The following is a 24963-nucleotide window of genomic DNA, read 5'->3' as shown; positions in this document are numbered from 1 at the left end:
CTTATCGTAAGGCAGGGCCAGACCATCACTTTCAAATGGAGACTTGTGTGTCCATTTGGATCACATTTGTGACTTTATTCCTGTGAGTAGATTTTCCATCCAGGATATACCGTAGGCTAAGCATAGGCCTCTTCAACAGGCTTTGTCTTAACCCATGGGGGCATTTGTAAATGAGCAACAGTGTTTATAGATCATTTCTTCTCTGCGAGATCTATTACCAGGTGAAATAAGGAGTCAAATAAACAATTCAAGATGGATTGTATACCTAAATGTAAAACTGAAACCATAAAGCTTCTAGAAGAAAATATAGAGTATGTTCACAACCTTGGGTAGGCAGTAATTTATTGGGATACAAAACACACTAATCATAAAATGAAAAGTTAATAAATTGTACCTTTTTAAAATTGAAAACTTCCATTTTTCATTTGATACCATTAAGAAAATGAAAGGCAAGCCATAGATTGGGAGGAAAAATACACAATACATACTTCTATTAAATGATTCAGGCTATTTAAAGAATTTCTGTAACTCAATAAAAAAAAAATGGCCAAAAGACATGAAGAAACAATTCACTAAAGAAGATGTTTGACCAAGCAACAGATGAAAAGGTGTTCAGCATCTTGAGTTAATAGGGAAATGCAAATTATAATGATGAGATACTTCACACCCATTAAAATGGCAAAACAAAACCAAAAAAATTAAAACAACCCCCCCCAAAAAAAACCCAAAACACCAATATTGACAATACTAACTGTACACAAGGAAATAGAACAATTTTTAGTTGGAGTATAAAGTAGAAAATCTACTTTGGAAAGCAGTTTGGTAACTTTTAATCAAGTTAAACATACAGCTAATGAGCTAGTAATTTAATTCCTTGGCTATTCACCTAAGAGAAATGAAAGCATATGTCCATAAAAAGCCCTTTACTAGAGTATTCATAGCAACCCTATTCATAACAAACAAAAATTAGGAATGACTCAAATGTTCATCAGCAGATTAAAACGAGTAAAGAAATTATGGTATACTTACAGAATACCACTTAGTAATCAAGAGGAATGATAGATGCCAACAGTGTGATCCCAACAATAAATCTCAAAATGTTAAATTGAGCAAAAGAATTCAACACAAAAGGTGTATGTACTGTGTGATTATGTTTCAATGAAATTCTACTACAGGTAGAACTAAGTTCTAGTGACAGAAATCAGGTCAGTGGACACGTAGGAGTAGAAAGAAGTATAAGGGAGCTTTCAAGTATAATAATTGGGGTGGTGTTTACTTGGGGTCAAAATTCATTGAACTTACATTTCAAATCTTTCTATTTTATTGTATGTAGTTTACACTCCAACCTAAATTAAGTGGGGAAAAAATCGATAGTGTAAAACTGGCCTGTAGAGCAGTAAGGATGTTAAAAGCGTATTGTAAACTATGTGTAAATGGTGTAGGATGTTGGAAAGATGGTGGGGAATATGCACCACACGAGCTCTCAGAAAAAGGCAGGTCAAACAGGAAAGGCTTTCTAGGCAAGAAGTGGTTTATGTTCTGTTTTGAAGATGGAAATTGAGAAATGTCAGAGATTGGCCATTGAAGGGAAAATAATTCCAAATAGGATCAAGATCTCAGGTCAAGGGATCAAGACAAGGATTAAGGAAGACATGCTTTTAGAGTTCAGTAAAAATATTAATTGAATTTGTTTCTCTACTCAGTGTATCATTTCCCACTCCTCTGTTGGTATGTCATTTTCCTTTTTCAAGATTCAGCCTAATTTTGTTTCTTCAGTCCACTGGATGCTTCAGCACACAGTGTTCTTTCCTTTTTCTGAGCTCCTATTATAACTGCACAGTGTAGCACATAATTTTTCCTAGATTATAGCCTATATGTTCAGTGGGTATCTTCTCAAAATTATTTCTTGAGGGAAGGTAGTTTTTCTTCCAATGCTCCAAGTGAAAGACTGAATCCATAATAAAATGCTGGTTAAGATTCTTTGGATGGAGGTTTGATGTGCAGGAGAGGACATCTGGTGGAACGTAGCTTTACTACATCTATATATATGAGTGTTAATGGCTATCCTTTTTGATTGTCACCTGTATACCAGACATTATGATAACTGTTACAATAGTTATTTTTAGGTAGGCATTTTTATTCTGTTTTTACAGATGCATAAACTGAGCAGACAGAGGTTTTGACAAGCTAGAATTTGAAGTATCTCTCTTTGGCTTCCACTGTTCTTGTGGTCATCAAACTACTGTACTGTGTTACTGAGAAATAAGGTGATGGTGATGACATCAGTAAACATTGATTGTACTCTTATGTCATGCCAGTCATTCTTTGGATACTTTATGCATGTTCATTTAATTTCCATGATCAGTGAGGAAACTCATAGAATCATTGAATGAATAACTTTATCAAGGTGATATCAGAGTAAGTGGTGTGGTGTCAGGATTTGAAACCACATAGTCTGATTCCAGAATGCATGATCTTTGCTCTTTACTGTTAGGCTATATACCTTGGCTTTGTAGACGTGAGGACTTAGGATTTAGTGAAAGTCGTCTTTTAGTGAAAGCATAGTGTGTACCTTTTCTTAGTTAGGGTAGGAATGGATTTAGATAAAAACTAGTGAGGCAGAATGTTGTTTCTTTGGAACAGTTACTTTGTTCAGATCCTCCTTACTGCCGTCAATCCACTGAACATTTGTGGGGAAACTTCACTGTGCTATTTCCTTGTAAGGCTAAGACACACTCCGTTCTTTCGAAGGCTTAAGAGTCTAGGTCTAGGTCTCGGTTTTTTATTTTGTTATTTTACTCCCATGGCTTCTCAAGAATTTAAAAATTCTCATAGTATTTGAAATAAAGTAAGAAACTGGACATGACTGGCAGTATGCTACAGTTCTGGTTTTTGAAGGAAAATTAGCAGACCCATCCCCAGACAAAATAGTCTGGCCACAACCCCAAAAGATTAGGCAGTAGGGGTACATTAAGTATTTTAATTTAAAGTAATGTATTTAAAGGAGATCTCCTTTTCTAACACTGATTCTGACTTTGTTCCCTTTTTTTGTTAACAAACTACCTGTCTCCATGGCACTAGTAATAAGGGCTGCTGCTGTATGACTCTTCATAGATTCAGTGATAACAAGACAGCTAACCTTCAATTTTAGGTATTCTTTTCTTTGTTTTTCCCCCTAAGTTTATTTGTTTATTTTGAGAGAGAGAGAAAGAGTGCATGCATGAGCTGTGGAAGGGGAGAGAGAGAGGGAGACAGAGAATCTTAAGCAGGCTCCGCACTGTCAGCATGGAGCCTAATGCAGGGCTCGACTTCATGAACAATGAGATCATGACCTGAGCTGAAACCAAGAGTCTGACACTTAACTGACTGAGCCACCCAGGTGCCCCTAGATTTTCTTTTAATTTCAGTATACCCTTTCTCTTCCCGTTTTTCACTTCTGTAAAAATGGTGCGTGCAGAGATATTTATAGTAGGGGAAGAGACAGTGAGATCCTTATGCAGAAACATAGGTAGGCAGTTTCAGGGCCAGGAAAAAGAGAATATTAAATGCTAAGGCCAATTCCTACAATATTTAACTGAAATTTGTATTGTTTTCCATATCCTGTGTTTGTCATCAGTATATGTAGGGTATCAGCTTATAACAGGGTTAGGACATGGATTTGGATCAAGTCTGTAAATATTGGTTGGCTTCTGATGAGATTAGGTGCCCTTCAGATCTCTATAAAGAAAATTAAAATATAATCTATATAATCTATTACATCAAATAAATATAAACAAATAAAATTAAATAAATAAAATATAATCTATTCCATTACAATATGTTCAAAGATTGTTGTAACATTGAAGATGTCAAGGCTTGTCTTGGTGCCCATTAAAATGTAAGCTCCGTGAGGTCAGGGAGTCTGCTGTAGGCCAGCTCCTGAGCATCATCTAGAATCATGGTGGGCACATGGTACACATGGTATGCAATGAGTCTTTACTGAATTAATGAATGACTGAAATATGTCCAGAATAGGAAGAAGATTTCATTTACCCTCTGTATCAGGATGGAAACATTCCTTATTTAGAGGAAGCCTTCTATGAGCTTATCTATCAAACCATTGACCCTAGCACCGAACTCACTGGGAGGATCCTATAAGCAATGGGTGAGTCTTGCTTTCCAGCCAGGTATCTTTCCCACAGTAAAGGAGAACTTGACATATTGCAAGTCTGCTTGGTGTAAATTGTTGCTATAGTATAGTGACTATATGAAAATCAGTGTGTGTGATCCTGAAAAATTGAGAATCAGATTTTCTGTCCCAGTGACTACACCAAAGTACACAGTCTCCTTTGGGCCAAGTCTGAGCTGCCAAATAGCTGATGGTTTTTCTCTGACATCTTGAGTTCGACAACAGATGTTACGTAATTGAGTAGAAGCCACCGTCCCTGTATGTTTATTTTCTTATCTGAGAGATGAAGGGTCAGAACATGATATCCGAGGCCTTTGATGCTTTTCAGAAACAACAGAAGGAAGACTTCAGAGTTGAATAAAAACCCAGCAATTTAATTCAGGCTGTGTCAAGACAGAGCATTTCAAAGGAGTCAAAAATTGATCAGATCCAAAAGCATATAACCAACATTTAACTTTGCCTTTAAAAGAACAGGTGGATTGGGAAGCTTTGTGGCAAACTTAGTTTTTCTGGGAATTAATATAGTTAAGTTATTATTATGATAAAAATAAGACTAGTAAATTACCTACTAGGTTTGTACTTTTTTCTTCTACCAACTAGCACCCTAGAAAACTCCCCGTGGAGGAGCCAGAAGATTTAATTAAAAGAATTTTAAAGACCTGATGGAGGGAACTTGATCCCATATGATACTCAGGAAGCTGAGAATTTTATATAGTTTGTTAGTGGGTAATTTTGGGGGAAAGATAGGATCCTTGCCCCCTAGACTTTTATGAGGCAATGCATTTTTCAACATACAGGGACTCTGTGGGTTTTCTACCAGAATGTGGCAGCAGACTTGAAGCTAATTTGACATCCCAAGTAGTAAATAGAGCCCATCCTTTATAGTATCCACTCTGAAATGTGAGGACGATCATATAATTTATTGTCCAAACCAGGTCACTTAAGTAGGAAGTGTCCACTTAGGTAGTACAAAATTGTACTATTTACAATCAAGCCTAACCCTGTCCCAGGATGTATGGTCATTTTACCCAGTGGAATTCAAAATTATGCAGCAAAATCACCTAGAGGGCTTGTTAAAACACAGATTGCTAAGCTTCACTCCCAAAATTTCATAATTCAGTAGTCCTGGGGTAAAAAATTTGCATATCTAACAAGTTCCCTGGTGATGTTGATGCATCTTGTCTTGGGACACTTTAAGAACGACTGTTCTACCTAGAAGAGCTTGGCACTCTTGCACTGATGGTGTAATTTTCATTTGAAAGAAACTCTCCTTATTGTTCAGTCATCCTCTATTAGGCAGTCTTCTGCAAGTGCAGATACCCATGAGGAAGGTGGCAGAGTAAGCTCATGTTGGCATCAGCCTGTCATCTCTGGACTGGTCTGTTATTGGTATGCCAGAGACTGCCCATGCTGGCAGGTTGAGACAGCTAACTTTCAAGGAAATGCAGAAACCGAATGAAATAAATGTGACTTCTGGTTTCTTACCATAAAGGCATTGGCCTAGGAAGCTTCAACACCTAAATTCACTCTGAAGGCAACAATATTCCTCTGTCCACACTTGACTTCAGAAGCATCTTAGATCTAGTGGCAAATAACCTTGACTGTTTTTTTCTTCCTTCCCTCCTCCCTCTCTCCTTCCTTTCTCCCATGCCCCCTTCTTCTGTTTTCCAGTGGTCTTCTATATAATTACATATACATTTACCTTGAGGTCTTTATGATAGTGAAAACAAAATGATGTCAGCCCATATTTACTCAATGCTTCCTGTCTTACTGTGTTAAAGACTTGACATACATGATCTATTTGAGTCCTGTAGCAGTTTTGTACTGATGTTATCAGCTTTACATCAGGGAATGGGACTCAGGGAGCTTGGTGGCCTGGCCTCCTAGAAGGTAATTACTTAGTAACTGGCTACTTAGTGTATGGATTCGTTGTTTTTTCTTTGTGGAAGGTCTTTTTGTTTTGTTTTAATTAATTTATTTACTTTTTAAATTTTATTTTTTTGATTTACATCCAAATTAGTTAACATACAGTGCAACAATGATTTCAGGAGTAGATTCCGTAATGCCCCTTACCCATTTAGCCCATCGCCCCTCCCATGCATTAGCTGTTTTAATGTGGCACCCCCCACCTTGAGTCTTCTGCCTTTGAGAGACTTTTTTTTTCCTTAATGTTTTTTTAAATGTTTATTTTTATTTTTGAGAGAGAGAGAGAGAGAGAGAGAGCACTACTGGGAGAGGGGCAGAGAAAGAGGGAGACAGAGGACCCAAAGCCAGCTCTGTGCTGAGAGCAGAGAGCCCAATGCGGGATTTGAACTCATGAGATCATGACCTGAACCGAAGTCACTCAACCGACTGAGATACCCTGGTGCCCCAGGAGAGACTTTAATTTCTATTGCCACCTTTCCCCCAACCCAACTGTTGTACTCTATTTAAAGATGTCAGAGATAGGGGCGCCTGGGTGGCTCAGTTGGTTGAGCGTCCAACTTTGGCTCGGGTCATGATATCGCAGTTAGTGAGTTCAAGTCCCATATCGGGCTCTGTGCTGACAGCTCAGGGCCTGGAGCCTGCTTCTGATTCTGTATGTCCCTCTCTCTCTGCCCACCCCTGCTCTGTTTCTTTCTCTCTCTCTCTCTCTCTCTCTCTCTCTCTCTCTCTCTCTCTCTCAAAAATAAATAAATAAACATTAAAAACAAATTTAAAAAAAGATGTCAGAGATAGTTTTATGTTTTAAGTATAACTTCCCCCCTAATATGTGTGCCTGATACTAGGTCGAACATTGTTATAGCCAGAGAATTATAAATACTATCCTCCAGGGGTGCCTGAGTAGCTCAGTTGATTGAGCAACTGACTTTAGCTCAGGTAGTGATGTTTGTGATCTCATGATCTTATGATCTTGTGATCAGTTTGTGAGTTTGAGCCCCACATGGAGCTCCCTGCTGTATGTGGTCAGCTCCCTGCTCCAGGTCCTCTTCAGATCCTCTGTTCCCTCCTTTTTCTCTGACCCTCTCTTGCTTGTGCTCTCTCTCAAGAAATAAACATTTAAAAAATTAATTAAAAAAATACTATCCTACAAATGCATGGTTGAGGATGAAAGCAGTCCAAGAGGATTTTAGGACCTGCTGATTGGTGATTGGGTAGGGTGCGGTGGAAGGGGAGGGAGCAGGTGTAGCAGTGGTAAGTTTGGGCTGATTGAAACCCTGTGGCCTTTGGGAGCTGCCATGAATGGAGTACCAGTGCCTTGCATGTGCTCAAGGGCTCAGGCTCATGGTGAGATCAGCTGGATGGTCTTCGTCAGGGTAGTGAATGCTCTTTACATGCTTCTTCAAGTGTGAGGTGGGCACTATCTTTACATGCTTCTTCAAGTGTGAGGTGGGCACTATAATATCTCAATGGCAATTCTTTCCCCACACCCTGCCCACTTCCCCTTATTGTGTCTTCATGCTTTGAGTATCTCATTTGTGCCCTCATTTCTTCCTTAGCACACTATAATGGATGCGATAACTTACAGTTTATGTGTATGTTACCAGTTGTGTATGTGTGTGCATACGATTATTGTGTATTTATGGATTTTATTGGAGTATAAAATTTGTAGGCTCAAAAATGATGAAAGTATATTATTCTGATATTTTATGGTGAGTATATTATGTTTTCTTGTTTTTTTATAACTTATCAATGATATTTAAGTTTTGTAGTGCTAAAATTGTTTTTAAGTCTGTTTTTCTTAAGAAGAATATGTGAACTACAATGTGTGTGTGTGTTTTTTTAAACCAGTGTGATTTTTGATTGATTTTCTCCATAGGATTAGGTGTACTTTACCAAAAAAAATATTTCTGGGGGTACCTAGGTGGCTCAGTCAGTTGAGCATTGAACTCTTGATTTTGACTCAGGTTGTGATCTCTGGGTTTGTGGGATCCAGCCCTACATCGGGCTCCGCGCTGACAACGTGGAACTTGCTTGGAATTCTGTTTCCCTCTCTCCCTGCCCTTCCCCTGCTTTCTCTCTCTCTTCATGAAAAGAAATAAAAAGTTAAAAAAATATATTTCTGGACTAGATGGATTGCTTGAGATTGGTTGAATATGGTCACATTGTAGAATTCCCCTGTGTGTAATTTAAATTCAGAATGTTTAAAATATTTGAAATAATTTAGCTGATTAGTCATAAACCATAGTAAGTAGTAGATTAACTCAATTTTTTGCTATGCATAGGTGTTTTTGTAGCTTATAACTCTTTTTAAAGGCAAATAAATATCTTACTAGATATTAGTAGGGTTACGTTATGCCAACACAAGCAAAGACACAGGCTTTTACCTTTATGAGTATATGTCCATACAGGTAATAACTATGTTATATGTGGACTCATACAAGTACAAACAAACATTCACACTGACTTATATGTGTAGTAATAATAGATTGTATAGTTCTTAGAGGCAATTTTGATATACGTTTACAACCTTTAAAAATGTTTGTCCTGCATAAATACCTTTTAGGCACTCTCTTTGATGTGTCTTCTTCACAGAACAACCCAAATTGGAAATCCTAAGTAGTCATCAATGATAAAATTTCAGATTTGGATCCCAGACTCAGTATGAGCAAATATAATCCCATAGCAACCAATTATAGTGCTCAAACAAAAAGCGACTTACTAAGAATGGGGAATCATCTAGTGTTACCGGGCATTCTTGCCACCCAGCGCACAGATCATTTCTGTTCTCATAACACCACTCATACGCGCTCACGTTATCTCACAGAAAATCTGTTTCCTTACCTGTCTGCAGCCCTTGGACTGTGAGTCAAACAGCATTCATTTCAGAATACGTCTCAATATACACTCCAGAGAAAGTCTGTTACACGCAGAGTTCTTGCTCATCTTGAAGAACAGATGAGAATCAGGAACTTGACAGAAACCACAAAATAATGGGTCTCCTGTCACAGCTGAATTGGTCAGTCAGAATTTACTCACTGCTGCCAGGAAATGGAAACAGAAGAGAGATGTTTGGATCTCTGTGGGTGTCAGGATGGCCTTTGTGCTACTTCTTTTCCTTCAGTGATCCAAAGTAACCCTGGCTTCCACCCCACCCCCCCTTCTTGAAATTTTCTACTTTTTTCAACATCACCACATCATTTGGCGAGCGAAGAGCTAGGCAACAATCTAAATAGATTTTCTTCTTAATCTTTGCCAGATCAACTTGTGGTAGTCCACGGTGGCAGCTGTGGTGGGTAAGACGTGGTTCTGTCTGAAATACACTGGTAGGAGGAACTTGGCAACAGCCACCCAGTGTAACTAGCTGCTCACAAATAGGTGGTGATTGGGGTGACCTGGAAATGCAGAACCAGCATTGGAGTAAATAAGCATTTTGACATCAGTGGCCACATGTGTTAGATAAGAGGTGCTGCTGTTGTCACTTGTTCTCCACATTAATTTTTCCATATTTGAGCATTACTGACAGATCAGGAGTAGTACTTCAGGTAAACACATAGCTTGTTGACGTTTTGCTTGGTTTGTGCTGTTTGGAAGGCGAGAGGCAGGACCCACTTCCTATTTTTAGTTCAAGTTACCTGGTATAATTTGTCATGTCCTGAAGAGAGCTCCAGTACCTTTCCTATTGAACTAGAGTGTGCAGTTAGATTGAGAAGCACTCAGTGTTTGGGTGCAAAGCCCTTATCAAAGTGTGACTCAGTACCGGATAAGAAAGAAAGAAAACCATGACCTCTAATGTCCTTTATAAGATGCCTGAATACCAGGTGTGTTCACTCAGGTTGTTCCATTGCCAGATTATGGGCTCATGGTTTCGCTTATAAAGTTCAGTTTGCTTAAAAAATGTATAGATTAGCAGTCACAATAAATGTTCGCACTTGTTTATATGCTTCTGATAAACCAGGTGCTGTTCTAGATACTTTGTATGTACTATGTGGTAAGCAGTATCCCAGTCCCTGGACATGGAGTTGTGACTCAGACCCAGGTCTCTTCCCTCATGAAGCACGGGCCCGTGCAGTGCTTGCTGCTGCCTGGACTGCTGGGGCTAAGAACACCTGTGTGCGTATAGGCTCCAGGCTCGTTGGCTTCAGCTGCAACAAGCTGTGGTGGGTAAATACATGGAGGTAGGGACTAGCCTTCAGAGCCTGGTTATTATTACCAGGCGCACTACAGAGCCCCTTGGATGTAAACATGACGCTGATTAAATGGATGATTTGGCACTAATAGTCTCTTAGCTGCAGCTCTGAAGACTTCCCTGATTTATAGCTGGAGGCACTGTTTATTCTCGCAGTCCCGGAAGCACCCATTAATTGTCCCCTTGCTCTCTTATGCTGCTTGTAATCGCCATGGAGTACACTACATACCTGTTACTGAGGGTGACTGGGAGGAAATGTAGTTAAATTCACTGGACCTGCTTGTTTTCCTCCCGGTACCAGGTCTTGCAAAGTCCAAGGCCAAGGAGATAGCCCTATATAGGTGGTCATGTGATGGCTGGTAGTCTAGATAAGTGAGGTAGATGGTGTGTAAGACCCAGAGGGATGAAGAAATTATGAAGTAGGGAGCTCGTGGCCCACCCATGGGGTCAGCTGCCATGGCTGGAGCTTGTCAGGGTCCAGTGTTGCCTCATCTGTGGATGAGCCAGTGCTGAGTGTATGGCCTGTTCTAAATGTGTTTTATGTGTTTCAACTCGCTGAGTTCTCACAACTCTGTCAGCTGGGTGGGTTCCATTCCTATCCCCTCCCCCACCTTTTTTCTTAATAGATGAGGAAACAGGCACAGCAATCCTAAGTAAGTTTCCACAGTTCCTCCAGCTGGGATTTGGACTCTGGCAGAGCAGTTCTTGGATCTTGTGCTCTTGACTGTACTTTTAGGTCTCCCCCAATTTTGCACGTTGTTATCTAAATCAAAGACTTTTCAGATTAATGTAAGTCTAAACAAAACCTGACTTGTGGGAAGCCCGTTTGTGGCATTTGTCTATACTTGTATTGGCAGGTAGCAGGGCAAGATGGCATGGAGAGGACAGCTGGGGACTCAAGTGGAACATTCATTGCCAAAAACTGGATCAAACCACAGATGCACACTCCCACACTCAGCTCAGAAGCACTTTCTTTGTATTAGATCCTTTTACAGCCAATTCACATGGGAGCCATTTGAGGGGTAACCATGCCTGTGTTTACAGTGAGAAAATAGAGCCGCAGCAAACTTAAGTTGTCCAAGCTAGTAGGTGGCAGGACTGGACTTTGCAGCTGGCCTTCAGAGCCACAGTCGAGGATTCCTTCCCCAACCCTGTGGGTGTTTTTTAGAATCAGATGAATAGAGAACACAGATTTGTTAATTCACGAAGCATCTGAGAGTCCGGTACACCGGGACTGTCCTTGTTGGGAACACAAGAAAAGTGTATTTTCTCATCAAAAACTGCTGAGTGTAATCACACCGCATTTTAGTGTGAGATGAGGAATGCAAAGAGAGTGATGGCAGGCAGATGGCAGACTCCAGATGCCAGGGCCGGCGGTAGAGGCAGAGGGTAAGGCTTGGAATTGAGGGAAGATGAACATGTAAGCATCCAAGAAGAACTTGGTGAGTTGTCTGTTCATCTTGTGTTCTTAAGACTGCATGTCTCAAGACAAATTGCCTTAGTAGAATTTTGGACCATAGGACCCAACTGATGGCGGCAAGGCCAGGTCTTATGGTTCATCTTTTCACGGTTGGGAGACTGTTGAAGGAAATACCCAGAGCTGCTACCTCTTCCTGCCCCCGGCCTCTGGACTGTCCCATTTGCCCTCTGCTTACCTAGCAGTTCTGATCTTTTTGTTGTTGTTGTTTTGTTTTGTTTTAATGTTTATTATTTTTGAGAGAGAGAGGCGAGTGCGATTGGGGGAGGGTCAGAGACAGAGAGAGAGAGAGACAGAGAATCTGAAGCAGGCTCCAGGCTCTGCACTGTCTCTCAGCACAGAGCCTGATGCGGGGCTTGAATTCACAAACTGCAAGATCATGTCCTGCGCTGAAATGGATGCTTAACTGACTGAGCCACCCAGGCACCCCAGTTGTGACTCTTTTGAAGTCATTGTTTGTTTCTATATCTGACTGGCCATCAACATCACCTGGTGAGCTTTAAAAATGCAAATTCCAAGACACTTCATCAAATAAAGCAAATCAGAATCCTTGTGGTTTTGGCTGAGGAATCTATATTTTCAAATGTCTTCTGGTAAATCTGAAATGTGGCCAAGTGTGAGCATCCCTGCCTTCCTGTTTTGGAGCCTCTGATCATATAACACTTGGAGGAACTTTCATCTTCTGGGCAGATGCCCTACCTCTAGACCTGTTCTTCTGTTCAGCTCACTCCAGCTGCTGGGGTCCCCTTATAAGTTGTTGCTCTGTCTTTGGACACCCATGCAGATGTCTGCCCTGAGAGCAGAAATTTTGATGATCAGAGTACCAGGAGGGTGGTGGTAATGAGGTGAGCATTCATAGACGTAGTGAGAGAGAAAGACTAGAGCAGCCAAAGATGAGGCGAAACCCAAGGAGGAAGGAAGGGTATCAAAAGGAGGCTTATGCAACGAAAACAATGTTGTCTGACTTCTCCTGAGGCCTTTTATATTTTATATTTTTATTTTCATAGTTTTATATTTCTGATCACTTCTCTCATCGGTTTTTTTCTCCACTGGGTGCAAATGAATGATGTAAATCTGTTCTTATACTGTCTGCTGTTACTCCCTCTTAGCAGAAAAGTCTTAAGAGTGGAGTCTTCCTTTTTCTGTGCACCTCACTGTGTCACCTAGGTTTTGGAAACTGGCCCCAGCCATCCCAGAATGTGGAGTTACGGGAAATATGGGCACATTTGTGGATGACTCAGCCTGTTTCAACGCAGGAGTGCAGATTGGCCCTGCCACCATTTTGTATTTCCTTGAGGTGTATCCTGGGCATTTTGTGGATATGCTTAAATGTGAAGATGATCTTGTACAGGTATTTCTCTCTTGGAATTGGAAATAAGTGTATTATTAAGGTTTGCAAAAGTGTTTTATCCTGACAAACTATTGATCATATCATTATGTATTTTTAAAATTAGATGTTTGTTATATTCAGCCCACTAGATACCAGACTCAATACAAATATTAATGATCATATTAATAATAATAAAATAATAAGTAGGTAGAGGTCATATTCCCTGCTTTCAGGATTCTTGCTATCAAAAAAAAAAAAAGAAACAAAAAGATTAAAAAAATGTTTTCTTCTGTACTGTTTGATTTATGCTGTATAATTCTGTGTTCCTGCAGCCCCTTCCCATTTCCTTTTTGGAACCCAAAGAGTACTGTATGACTTCATCCTGATACATCTTTTTCTCAGAACTCTTCACATACCCTCGAGATGATGGCTACTACCACCCACATGCTCACAGACACATTTACATTTCCTTTCTCCAACACTGTTTCCAGGCTGGACTCTGTCTTTTCAGGACTAAGAATGGTTATATATAAATATCCCTTGTGTATTCGTACTACAAATAGAGTGGGATTAACGTAATCCCCAAATATGTCTGTTATTGTTTCCAGTCAGTTTCCATCCAGCTTGTTGTCAGCTGTCCTTAAAAGCTGACTTTGTTTCTTCTTGGTTCCATAAATGTCCTGTTTTGTTCCTTATCCCAAAATCTTTAAATAAGTACAGAAACAACTTTATTGTTAGTGCTTTATCCCAGATTTTCCTCATTTGCTTCTTTGCATGGTAACACACACTTGTGCACTTTGCTTTTTCTCAACATGCTGTCTTGGGGACTTAATCACATTAGCCTGGTAGAAATTCCTTGTTCTTTTTTCATAGTTCTTTAGTATTCCATAATTTATTTATTTGGTCCCTATTGATCAGCCCTTAGATAAGTAAGAACATTTTCAATGAATTTATTTTAAGCATAGCAGCTATTTACTGGGTTACATCATTAAAAAAAATGTTGGGGTGCCTGAGTGGCTCAGTTGGTTGAGCATCTGACTTTGGCTCAGGTCATGATTTCACAGTTCATGAGTTTGAGCTCCAGTCAGTTTATGAGTTTGAGCCCCATTTCGGAATCTGTGCTGACAGCTCAGAGTCTGGAGCAAGCTTTGGATTCTTTTTCTCTCTTTGCCCCTCCCCCACTTGTGCATGCGCTGTCGCGCTGTCTCTCTCACTCTCGCTTGCTCTCTCTCAAAAACAAATAAACATTAAAAAATAAAAGTTTTTGCTGGCAAGTGACTTATAGTTGTGTGTGCATGTTGGGGTGTGTGAATACATGTAGGATTCTACTGGACATTGAGAAATCTATTGATAAGAATTACAGAGGATGTTAGTAAAAGGCCCTATATGAACATTGTATGAATTTACAGAGATATTTAAAGGAAATAGGTTTGGAAGTGGCTCTCTGAAGGAGATGGTCTTTGATTCTTACTAAATGGCTTTTTTATTTACAAATTGGGGTGAATTTCAATCTGGGATTTAAAAACATGGTGACAGCGAGGGTACCATGGATAGAAAGTCAGCAAAGGTGGAGTGGGCCACAATGTGGAGGGTTCTAATTATCATGCTGAGGAGGGAGGTCATAATTGAGAATGCCATGAATTTTTTGTTTTGTAGTAAAATGATTGTTGATGTACTTTAAAAAGTATAACCTGGCAGGAAAACTGAGTACAGACATGGCCTTTTTGTGTTTCTCTGTGTGAAGCATTAAATCCTGCCCAAGTCAGTGAATTGGTTTAGAGTGGTGGAGTGGTAGGAATTATGCCATTGAAACATACTTAGCTGGTTTTATTTGAAAACAATGCTTTTTGTTATTTTTTAACTTCTTGAAATGAGTGAATTCGATGGCAGTTGTGTACTTAGCTCTGAGAGTTATATTGGAGAAACAGACTTTTGGTGCAATATGTCCACCTTCTGGTAGGATGACAGAAGTGACAGTTTATAACATGCATTGATATACACAATATTTACATATTGTGTAGATACTCTACGAAACCTCACTTGGGGGTGGCACTAATGGTGAGTTATGTGTTGAATACCTTGTCCCAATTAGTTGAAATGCTCAAATAGATTTTCTGTGTTGCTGGTGTTAGATTGTGTTTGACCTTAAGAATCAGAAGGAATGAATTTCAGTTGATGTTATTAGCAAACAGTCAACATGGAGAACTTTAACTGTTAAAAGAAAACAAAAACTTCGGTGCATGTATTTCCTCTTCTCTGTATATCTTGGAAAGATAATGAGGAAGTAGAAGAGGGCATTTTTTTTTACCATCTCCGCTTCTCTGCAATGCACCATTTCTGATAATCATCATTCTGCTTCCGTCTGACCTTAAGACTTGCCTTAGTGGTCACTTTTCTGGAAGTGTCCCTGATACCTTGGTGGTGGTAGTATTCATCCCATGTGGCCTGTGTTTTTAAAACCTGCCCTGGCTAGCATGGGCTGTGGCTGTACTTGCTGGTTTGTTTGGGTTGCCCCAGTGCCCACTACCGTAGTAGGTGCTCAGAAGTGCGTGTTGAGTGAGTGTGTGTTTCTAAAATATGAGGAGGCTGAGACTATCCACTACAGGATGCTCTAATTCTGTAGGTAAAAAGTTAGCTGATGTAATTAATCTAAAACAAGAACTGTGACTATTTTTAATAATATTATCCTAGGGGTATCGTGTAAGTACTTGCTTCTGCATGGTTTTGAACTCCTTTTTGTAGGTTTCTGAGCCCCTGATCTGTATATTGATTCATCCTAGGTCAGGTGATTGAGAGGATTTATAAGACCATGTATTTAGTGCTGTAACTGCTCAGCTCTTTAGTAAATTGTTAGAACAGGTTAGGAAGATGAGCCTTGAGAAATCTTGAGAGTGGAATCCTCGAGCAGGAATGAGACTTAAGAATGTAGAGAATTACTTCATTTCTGTTAGATAAACTTTCCCAGGGTTCTGACAAACCGATTGTACTTGCTCATGCTGTGTGTGATGTGTGTGGGAGGAGCTCATCCTAGCCAGTTTAGGGGAAGGCTTTGTGGGTAGTCTTCAGAGAATTTGAGCCTAACTGAAGTCAGAGGAAGTGTTGTGGGTGATCGCATGCAGTTTCTTTTTTCCAGTTTTCGCCCAAAGCGTAGGCCACACCTGAAAGTATGCCGTGTCAGTTTCTGTGCCCAGCACGCCAATGTTAGCTGAACATATTTGTTTGTCCTTCTGGATTGTGTGAGGATTGTGTTTGTCCCTGGCAATTTAATTTCCTCAGCAGCAGGACTGAGAAATTCTTTGTGGTTTTAGGCAATTCATGCTGTAGAGAGCTGCATATCTCTTTAGTTAATAATTTGAGCACAGCAGTGATTCTCCCTCTGTTTTGTGTGGACCAGTCGGCGTAATCATAACAAAAGAGTCAGTGTGGCCAAGTTTCTGTGTTTTGTACTTGCTGCTACCCTATGATCCTCAAGGATCACTAGGCGTGTTAAATGAGGACATTTGGCTAGGCTCGTGTGACTTCATCATGACCTGAAGGCTAGTTTGGAACCTCTGTTCCTCTTGAACAGGGTGGGGCTTCATCAGCCTCTTTCAGAAGCCTTACAGACTTCCTGCAGGTGGCGTTGATCTAATCCTGCTGTGAAAGTTAGCTGACACCTGGGCCCTCTTGTGGCTCTGCCTCCTGACCAGCCTGTTGAGTGTCTCCATGGAAGCCTTTGCCTGAGAAGGGCGAATGCAGCCTCTGTCTCAAATGGGTTGAAATCCTCCCAATCATAAATTTTGCTCTTAATAATTGATAGTGCTAAGAAAGATACATGGTGGTCTTGCTGTGAAAGACAGAAAGAATTTAGACTAGAATTAGATCATGTGTTCCTTCATTAAGCAAAAGCAAACAAAAATACTCCATTTGGGTAGGCTATGTTCTTTCTTGTGGCATTACGCAAAACTGCTAGCAACAAATACTAACCTAGAAAACATCATCCGCACTTCCAGGAAGCATCCATTAGAGAGTTTTTGTTGACTCCAGGGGTTCAGTTTTCGTTAGTAAACTTGGTGGAAGAAGCTTCACGTTGGGGGCTTCTTGTTGATGTGATGGCTGGATTCCTTGAGTTCTTTTCCCTTGTCCTAAGTAGCTTGTTTAACTAAAATATAAAAATCATAACAAAATCATAATGTAGACACAAATTTTGTTATGTGTCACTAGCATGGGGGCCATATGTCCTGGTTTGCCCACGCTGTGCCTGTATACACCTGTTGTGTCAGCTCCACAAGTGAGACTTAAACTCTCAAAAGTATCCAGGTCTTGACAGTGAGTTATATGCTCATCTTAATTATGAGAGAATGAAATGATCAAATAAGCATGATTGATGGGCTTCACTTAACATCCTCTTCTCTCAATAGTGTTGTCTTTCATGTTTATTAGATAAATTATTGGAGCTTTGGTTGAGAGACCTTTTCAACTTAAAGCCAAGCTTTATTTGCAGTATTGATGGAGTTTATTCCTGTTAATTACATTTGGTGGCATAAATAATTAGCAAGGATTTCGGTAGTATCAGTAGTAACCTTGAGGTATTTCGTGTCAGTATTGAGCCATGATTAAGACCAGAGCTTCTGGAATCACATTGGCAGAGTCTGGACCCAAGAAACTGCATTTTTTTTTTTTTTATTTATTTTTTATTTTTTATTTTTTATTTTTTTATTTTTTATTTTTTAATATATGAAATTTACTGTCAAATTGGTTTCCATACAACACCCAGTGCTCATCCCAAAAGGTGCCCTCCTCAATACCCATCACCCACCCTCCCCTCCCTCCCACCCCCCATCAACCCTCAGTTTGTTCTCAGTTTTTAACAGTCTCTTATGCTTTGGCTCTCTCCCACTCTAACCTCTTTTTTTTTTTTTTCCCCTCCCCCTCCCCCATGGGTTTCTGTTACATTTCTCAGGATCCACATAAGAGTGAAACCATATGGTATCTGTCTTTCTCTGTATGGCTTATTTCACTTAGCATCACACTCTCCAGTTCCATCCACGTTGCTACAAAACGCCATATTTCATTTTTTCTCATTGCCACGTAGTATTCCATTGTGTATATAAACCACAATTTCTTTATCCATTCATCAGTTGATGGACATTTAGGCTTTTTCCATAATTTGGCTATTGTTGAGAGTGCTGCTATAAACATTGGGGTACAAGTGCCCCTATGCATCAGTACTCCTGTATCCCTTGGATAAATTCCTAGCAGTGCTATTGCTGGGTCATAGGGTAGGTCTATTTTTAATTTTCTGAGGAACCTCCACACTGCTAAGAAACCGCATTTTTGAACTGTGTGACCTTGGAAATATTATTGAACCTCTTCATTTCTAACATGGGGGTAATGCTAGGGCTTCCTCGTGTTTTGGGGATGAAATGGGTGGATTTAGGACTAAGAACAGTGCTTGGTGCATAGGGAGTGCCCAATAAATGTTAGTTTTATTTCATTAGAAAATAATTATTCAGTGTTGGGGCACCTGGGTGACTCCTCTGGTGGAGCGTCAGACTTGATTTTGGCTGAGGTCAGGATCTCAAAGTTCATGAGATTGAGCCCCATGTTGGGCTCTGTGCTGTCAGCACAGAGGTTGGGATTCTCTTTCTCCCTCCCTCCCTGCCCCACCCTTGCTTGCTCTTTCTCAAAATAAATAAATAAACTTAAAAAAAAAAATAACATTCAGTGCTAAAAGTACTAGAAAATAGTTTGCATGGGACTGGGAAGGAGCAGAAAACTCAAGGCCTCAAGCAGTAATGCCATTAGTTTAAAGTCCTGGCAGTGGCTGATTTTCTTCCCTCAGTGTGACACACGGTTGGGATTCAGGTCTGTCTTGCTCCCAAATCTTTGCTTGTCCCTGAGACCACACAGCCTCCCTCTGGGTCTGAGCTAAGCTGAGTGCAGGGCCAGGTGGGACAGAGACATGGACTGGCCATATCTGAGGGTGGATGGGCAGAATTGGGTGCAGAGTTGTTAATGGGAGTGAGGGAAGGAGGGGCTCGTAGGATGACTCCGATTTCTAGTTCAGGTGCCTGGGTGGGTGGTGGTGCTGTTAATTGAGTTTTAGGGTAAGGTGCCTTCCTGACATGGGAAGAGAAAGTGATGCAGTCCCTGTAGCCGAGTGGACTCCCTGGCTTCTAACCTGCTACTATGTCTTCACTTCCCAGCCATGTTCCCTTAAGCATGTCTTAGTTTCCTCATCTGTAAAGTGGAGATAATAGCTACTTCTTGTTGTGGGAAGTAAAAATTTTATGTAAAGTCCTTGGGACAGTGACTGGGTAAGCCTTATGTAAGACTTAGTCATCATTATTATTATCTTTATTTTATTTTTTATTTAAAAATATTTTTTTTAACATTTGAGAGACAGAACGTGAGCAGGGGAGGGGCAGAGAGAGACGGAGACACAGAATCCGAAGCAGGCTCCAGGCTCTGAGCTGTCAGCACAGAGCCCGACGTGGGGCTCAAACTCACGAACCAGGAGATCATGACCTGAGCTGAAATCGGCTGCTTAACCAATGAGCCACACTTGCACCCCTTTATTATCTTTATTTTTTTAATTTTTTAAATTTCTTTTCACTTTAGGATTTCATTTATTTGAAATGTGTACTATAAGATTATCTTTCAAGAGAAAAGACAGGTAACACATGTTTTTGTACCAGAAAGTATCCATGGTAATGTATTGGTTACTACTTATTATTATTACTTAAACAATGACCTAGTTTAAGTGAGGTAAAATATAACTAGTACATACTAAGCACATAAAAGTGCTCAATAACATTCTTTTTCCCCCCCACTGTTAAAGAATCTGCTATCTATCTACCTATCTATCTATAACTTTACATCCAAATTAATTAGCATATAGTGCAGCAGTGATTTTAGGAGTAGATTCCTTAGTGCCCCTTACCCATTTAGCCCATCCCCGCCTCCCACACCTCCTCCAGTAACCCTCTGTTTGTTCTCCATATTTATGAGTCTCTTACGTTTTTCCCCCTCCCTGTTTTTATATTATTTTTGTTTCCCTTCCCTTATGTTCATCTGTTCTGTGTCTTAAAGTCTCCTATGAGTGAAGTCATATGATATTTGTCTTTCTCTGACTAATTTCACATAGCATAATACCCTCCAGTTCCATCCATGTAGTTGCAAATGGCAAGATTTCATTCTTTTTGATTGCCGACTAATACTCCATTGTATATATATCCCACATCTTCTTTATCCATTCATCCATCGATGGACATTTGGGCTCTTTCCAAACTTTGGCTATTGTTGATAGTGCCGCTATAAACATTGGAGTGCATGTGTCCCTTTGAAACAGCATATGTGCATCCCTTGGATAAATACCTAGTAGTGCAATTGTTGGGTAGTAGGGTAGTTCTATGTTTAGTTTTTCGAGGAACCTACAAACTGTTTTCCAGAGTGGCTGCACCAGCTTGCATTCCCATATTATCTTTATTTTTAACCTGCTATTTTAAGGGTATCTATGGGGTATACATAGCTGTCTTTCAAATAGCATTTGCAGAGAACATATTAGACTTCGAAGTAGACCTTTTTTTTTTTAATGTTTGTTTATTTTTGAGAGTGAGAGAGTATGAGCAGGGGAGAGGCAGAGAGAGAGAGAAGGTGACACAGAATCCAAGGCAGGCTTCAGGCTCTGAGCTGTCAGCACAGAGCCCAACGTGGGGTTTGAACTCATGAACCATGAGATCACGACCTGAGCCAAAGTCGGATGCTCAACCGACTGAGCCACCCAGGTGCCCTCAAAGTAGGCATCTAATGAAGCTTGCATATAGACTTGGAAGAAGTGAGAATAAAAAAAACCTGCCTTATTATTTATGACTAATACCTTATGCCTCCCAAATTTGTTTAGGCCTTGTTGGTATCTCGAAACCTGGGTTTTTATTTTGCTTGAAACCTTGGACATATTCTCTCTGTGCGCTGATGGTTTAAGAACCTGGATCAGGGTTCTCAATGTAGGCAATACTACACAGGAGGCCAGTTTGTCAAATTTGGAGTTGTTGTTATTGTTGCCATTGTTTTGTCTCAGTATTTGGTGGAATGTGATTTTAGAAAACTATCACAGGTAAAGGGACCGAGTCACATTCATTATACTAAATCCATTAGCTCTGGTTACACATGCCGTGTGTTTGTCTGCATATGTGTGTAGGTAAACAAGTCCAGAGTGTTATTGGAAAGTCTCGTTTATAACATTTAAACTCAGACATGGAACAGGAGGCTCTGGGAAATCTGGTGACTGTTCTCGTCCCTTGTTCATAAGTTAGGCTGATTCAATCAGACATGCAGCTCACTGCTGAGAGATGCTGTGGAGACTGTCCACACCTCAGCCACTGGGTATTCTCTGGCATCATTCAGAGAGAAATTGGCCACTTCACTTATATTAAGAACGTTTGCCTATGAAACGGTGTGAAATAAAGGAATTTCCAATTTAAGTCCATATCTTGAGTTTTTAAATAAGAAGAAAAAAGTGTGTGGTCTAACAGCTATGTTATGCCATTTTTGTCATTTTAGATGATTTCTTATCATTGTGGTTTAGAAGATAAACTGAGAATATTCAAAATGTAAGTTGCCATTTGAATACCTGAATTTCTTAATGAATTAAAAATTTTATAGACAGGTCTTATTTCTTCCACTTCAACTCTACTAGGATTTTGTGTACTTTTGAAACTAGAGAAAAATTATTTTTAATTAAAAAATTTTCTGCGTGTCAGTTGGGAAAGAATAGTCAATTTTTGTATTTTTCCCCGCATGAAATTCATGTGTATTTTACCGTTTACTGTTGGCCTTTTTACATCTCTATGACAGCTTCTTGTAGGTCTTAATTACTCTTTTCAGACATTTCCATTGTACATTTTTCTAGGCAGCTCTGGGACTGTTTTGTGTGTGTGTGGGGGGGGGGGGTGGTGTGCGTGTCCACAGCACTAAAGATGACTCTAGGGAAGGCCTGGCACTTTTTATACATGCTGTATATAGGACACAGGTTTTCTTCAGTTGTTTAATGAATGTTAACCACTAGATGGTACTAGACGGCTGGCGGGGGGATGTTAAATAATTGCCTCTACCAGATGCTTGTATTATGCTGAAATTTGAAAATGTTGACCTTAAGAAATATTTGCTTTCAAATTTTATTGAATGTTGAAAGATTATTTTATTTTTCATCATGATACGTGTACTCTTTAAATCCTTACCTCCTATGTCCCTCATCCCCCCAACCACCTCCCCTCTGGTAACAATTGGTTTGTTCTCTGTAGTTAAGAGCCTGTTTCTTGGCTTGGCTCTCTCTTTTTTCCTTTTGCTCATGTGTTTTGTTTCTTAAATTCTGCATATGAGTGAGATAGATATTTGTCTTTCTCTGACTCACTTATTTCACTTAGCATTATAGTCTCTAGTAGCTTGCCCTTATTGTTGCAAATGGTAAGATTTCATTGTTTTTATGGTTAATATTCCATTGTGTATATATACCACATCTTCTTTATTCATCTCTTGCTGGACACTTGAGCTGTTCCCATAATTTGGCTATTGTAAATAATGCTGCAATAGACATAGGGGTGCATGTATCCCTTTGAATTAGTGTTTTTATATTTTTGGTGTAAACACCCAGTAGTGCAATTCCTGGATCATAAAGTAGTTCTATTTTTAATTTTTAAAGGAAGCTCCATACTGATGCCCACAGTGGCTGCACCAGTTTGCCTTCCCACCAACAGTGCAAGAGGGGTCCTTTCTTTCCACATCCTCACAAACACCTGTTATTTCTTGTGTTTTTGATTTTAGCCATTCTGACAGGTGTGAGGTAATACCTCTTTGTCCTTTTGATTTGCATTTCCCTGATGATGAGAGATGCTGAACATCTTTTCAGTTGAACGATTATTTTAAATATCCTGTTGCACAATTTTTTTCAACATTGTATGTCCCTAATTCCCTAGTAAGTATTTATTAATTTGCTAGCTATTGTCTTAATGGCTTTTAGTCTGAGGGAAACCAGTATTTATAAAATTGAAGTGATCCCCAAACCTTATTTTGTACTTGTTTTCTGATTTTCTTTCTGTAATATATCACTTTTCGTTATTTTTTCCTAGTAGATCACATTTCCTTGTGGTGATCATACATTTCTTTCTGTTTAGGCTGTGCTGTCTTTGGCGCATGAGTGTGTGTGCATGTGGAGATACAATTTTGCCTTAGCTATTTAATACAAATTTATAGATTTTCATGGTGACTATTACCTTGATTGTTTCGCTGAGAAAATACTGGAATACTATCTGGAAATGAGAATTGAATAGTGTAAATAGTTTAATGAATGTAACAGAGTTAGTAATACACACACCAGAAGATTTCCTACAAGATCAGTTTCTTGAATTTAAGTTTTAGGAATTACAGAAATATTTGTTTTCAGAAAATCTCTGAATATGTTTCTCATCTGCATAAAAGGAGAATTAACTATGTTACTTACTGCAGCCTGAGAGAATCCTGAAATACTGAATATGATCCTGAAACTTTATGTAAGAAATTCTAGATTTCAAATGATTTTCAATTAATTTGTAAAAACAGCCAAATCAGATTCTTGTTTTCTTCAATATTAATGTAATTTTTTTATTAATCTCTGAATCTTGCACAATATTTCATATTATTCCTATTGATGTTTATCTTACTAATGTAGATGATTCATTCTTGGTTGGCCTGGAAAGTAATTTTTGTGTCCACGGTGTGGGTATCTATGTAAAATAGAAACATGATAATACTGATTTTTTTTGTAACATGGCTCTTTAAAATACCTGAATAATGCTTTCTTGCAATTTATTTTCCTAATCCTGTGTGTTAAGATGTCCCATTGATTTACTAAGATCATTTTAGAGAATAAAACCATCATCACTTTAATGTGCCCACTAACTATACAGCAGTCTTATTTTAGAAACATTAAAATGGGATTGAAAATATTTTAAGTCCTCTTAGAATTGAGGTCTGAATTAGAGGATTAAATAAACTCTGGGGTAGAGAAGTGTTTGTTAATTCCAGAATGCTAAATGGAACCATTCGATGCTATTAAAGATGGTAGGTTTTTAGTATTTTGGAGGATTCTGTGGTGACCGTGGATTTAACAGCCTACACAATTACAGTGAACGGGGTAATACCATTTTGAGGTTTTTGACTGTGAGTCGTCATATAGTGGAGAGAAATGGGACATGGGGAGGACAAGACACATTATTCTGAGAAAATTTTCACAACCATAGTGTTGCTCCTTTTTGTATAGCACAACTGTAACTCAACCTAGACATTATGGGGAGAATGGAGGAATAAATTAGCCTTTCAAAGTGCCTTTTCACATCAGCTGATCTAAACATAGTTATCTTAACCTGGCTAGTGGTACACAGTGCGGGGAGGGGTGGCTATGTGAATGACCTAATGAGGAGTTATTAATTCATGTGCTGGAGTGCCCCTGGAATTTATGGAATTGGAATCTGGATGGACAGATGGACATTTCAGTAGAGGTCCTCAGATAATTTTTTAATCACTTTGCTACCAATCCCTCTGCCAAATCTGACTCACCTACTAGGAACTTAGCAGTCCCTGAATTCTGTTTGTGATGGTAGTCACTGTCAGTCTGTGTTATTCTTGTGCCCTTATTTCCACTCACTTTAGCTTTTAGAATTGTGTAGATGGTCTACAAGAGTCTAATAAAGCATCACACTTTATTATGCATGTGTGTGCTTTGTCTCTGGTGACCATAGTGTCCTCTCTTTGTCAGCAAATTGACAAACGTGCCTTCAGTTCTCCTGTTTTAATGCTTGCCCCACTCCTCACACAGTGTGAGCAACAAATCAGGCACTTGCTATGCTCAAGCAGCTGAAGGC

The 24963-nt window shown here is 39.5% G+C and overlaps 2 protein-coding genes across 25 annotated transcripts in view; one reads left to right on the top strand and one right to left on the bottom strand.

The window, feature by feature from the left end:
- P2RY14 (purinergic receptor P2Y14) overlaps window positions 1-9449 on the bottom strand; it is a 56355-nt gene extending 46906 nt beyond the window's left edge. For all 4 annotated transcript variants that reach the window (XM_042903248.1, XM_042903249.1, XM_042903247.1 and 1 more), the window contains exon 1: window positions 8933-9449. The gene's annotated coding sequence lies outside the window, so the exon portion shown is untranslated. The remainder of the gene's footprint in view (window positions 1-8932) is intronic.
- MED12L (mediator complex subunit 12L) overlaps window positions 1-24963 on the top strand; it is a 333748-nt gene that overhangs the window by 173835 nt on the left and 134950 nt on the right. The gene's annotated exons all lie outside the window — the stretch shown is intronic.

This window comes from Panthera leo, chromosome C2, assembly GCF_018350215.1.
Source record: "Panthera leo isolate Ple1 chromosome C2, P.leo_Ple1_pat1.1, whole genome shotgun sequence".
Classification (NCBI taxonomy): domain Eukaryota; kingdom Metazoa; phylum Chordata; class Mammalia; order Carnivora; family Felidae; genus Panthera; species Panthera leo.
Note: the sequence above shows the minus strand (reverse complement) of the source record. Positions and strands in the feature narration are given on the sequence as shown.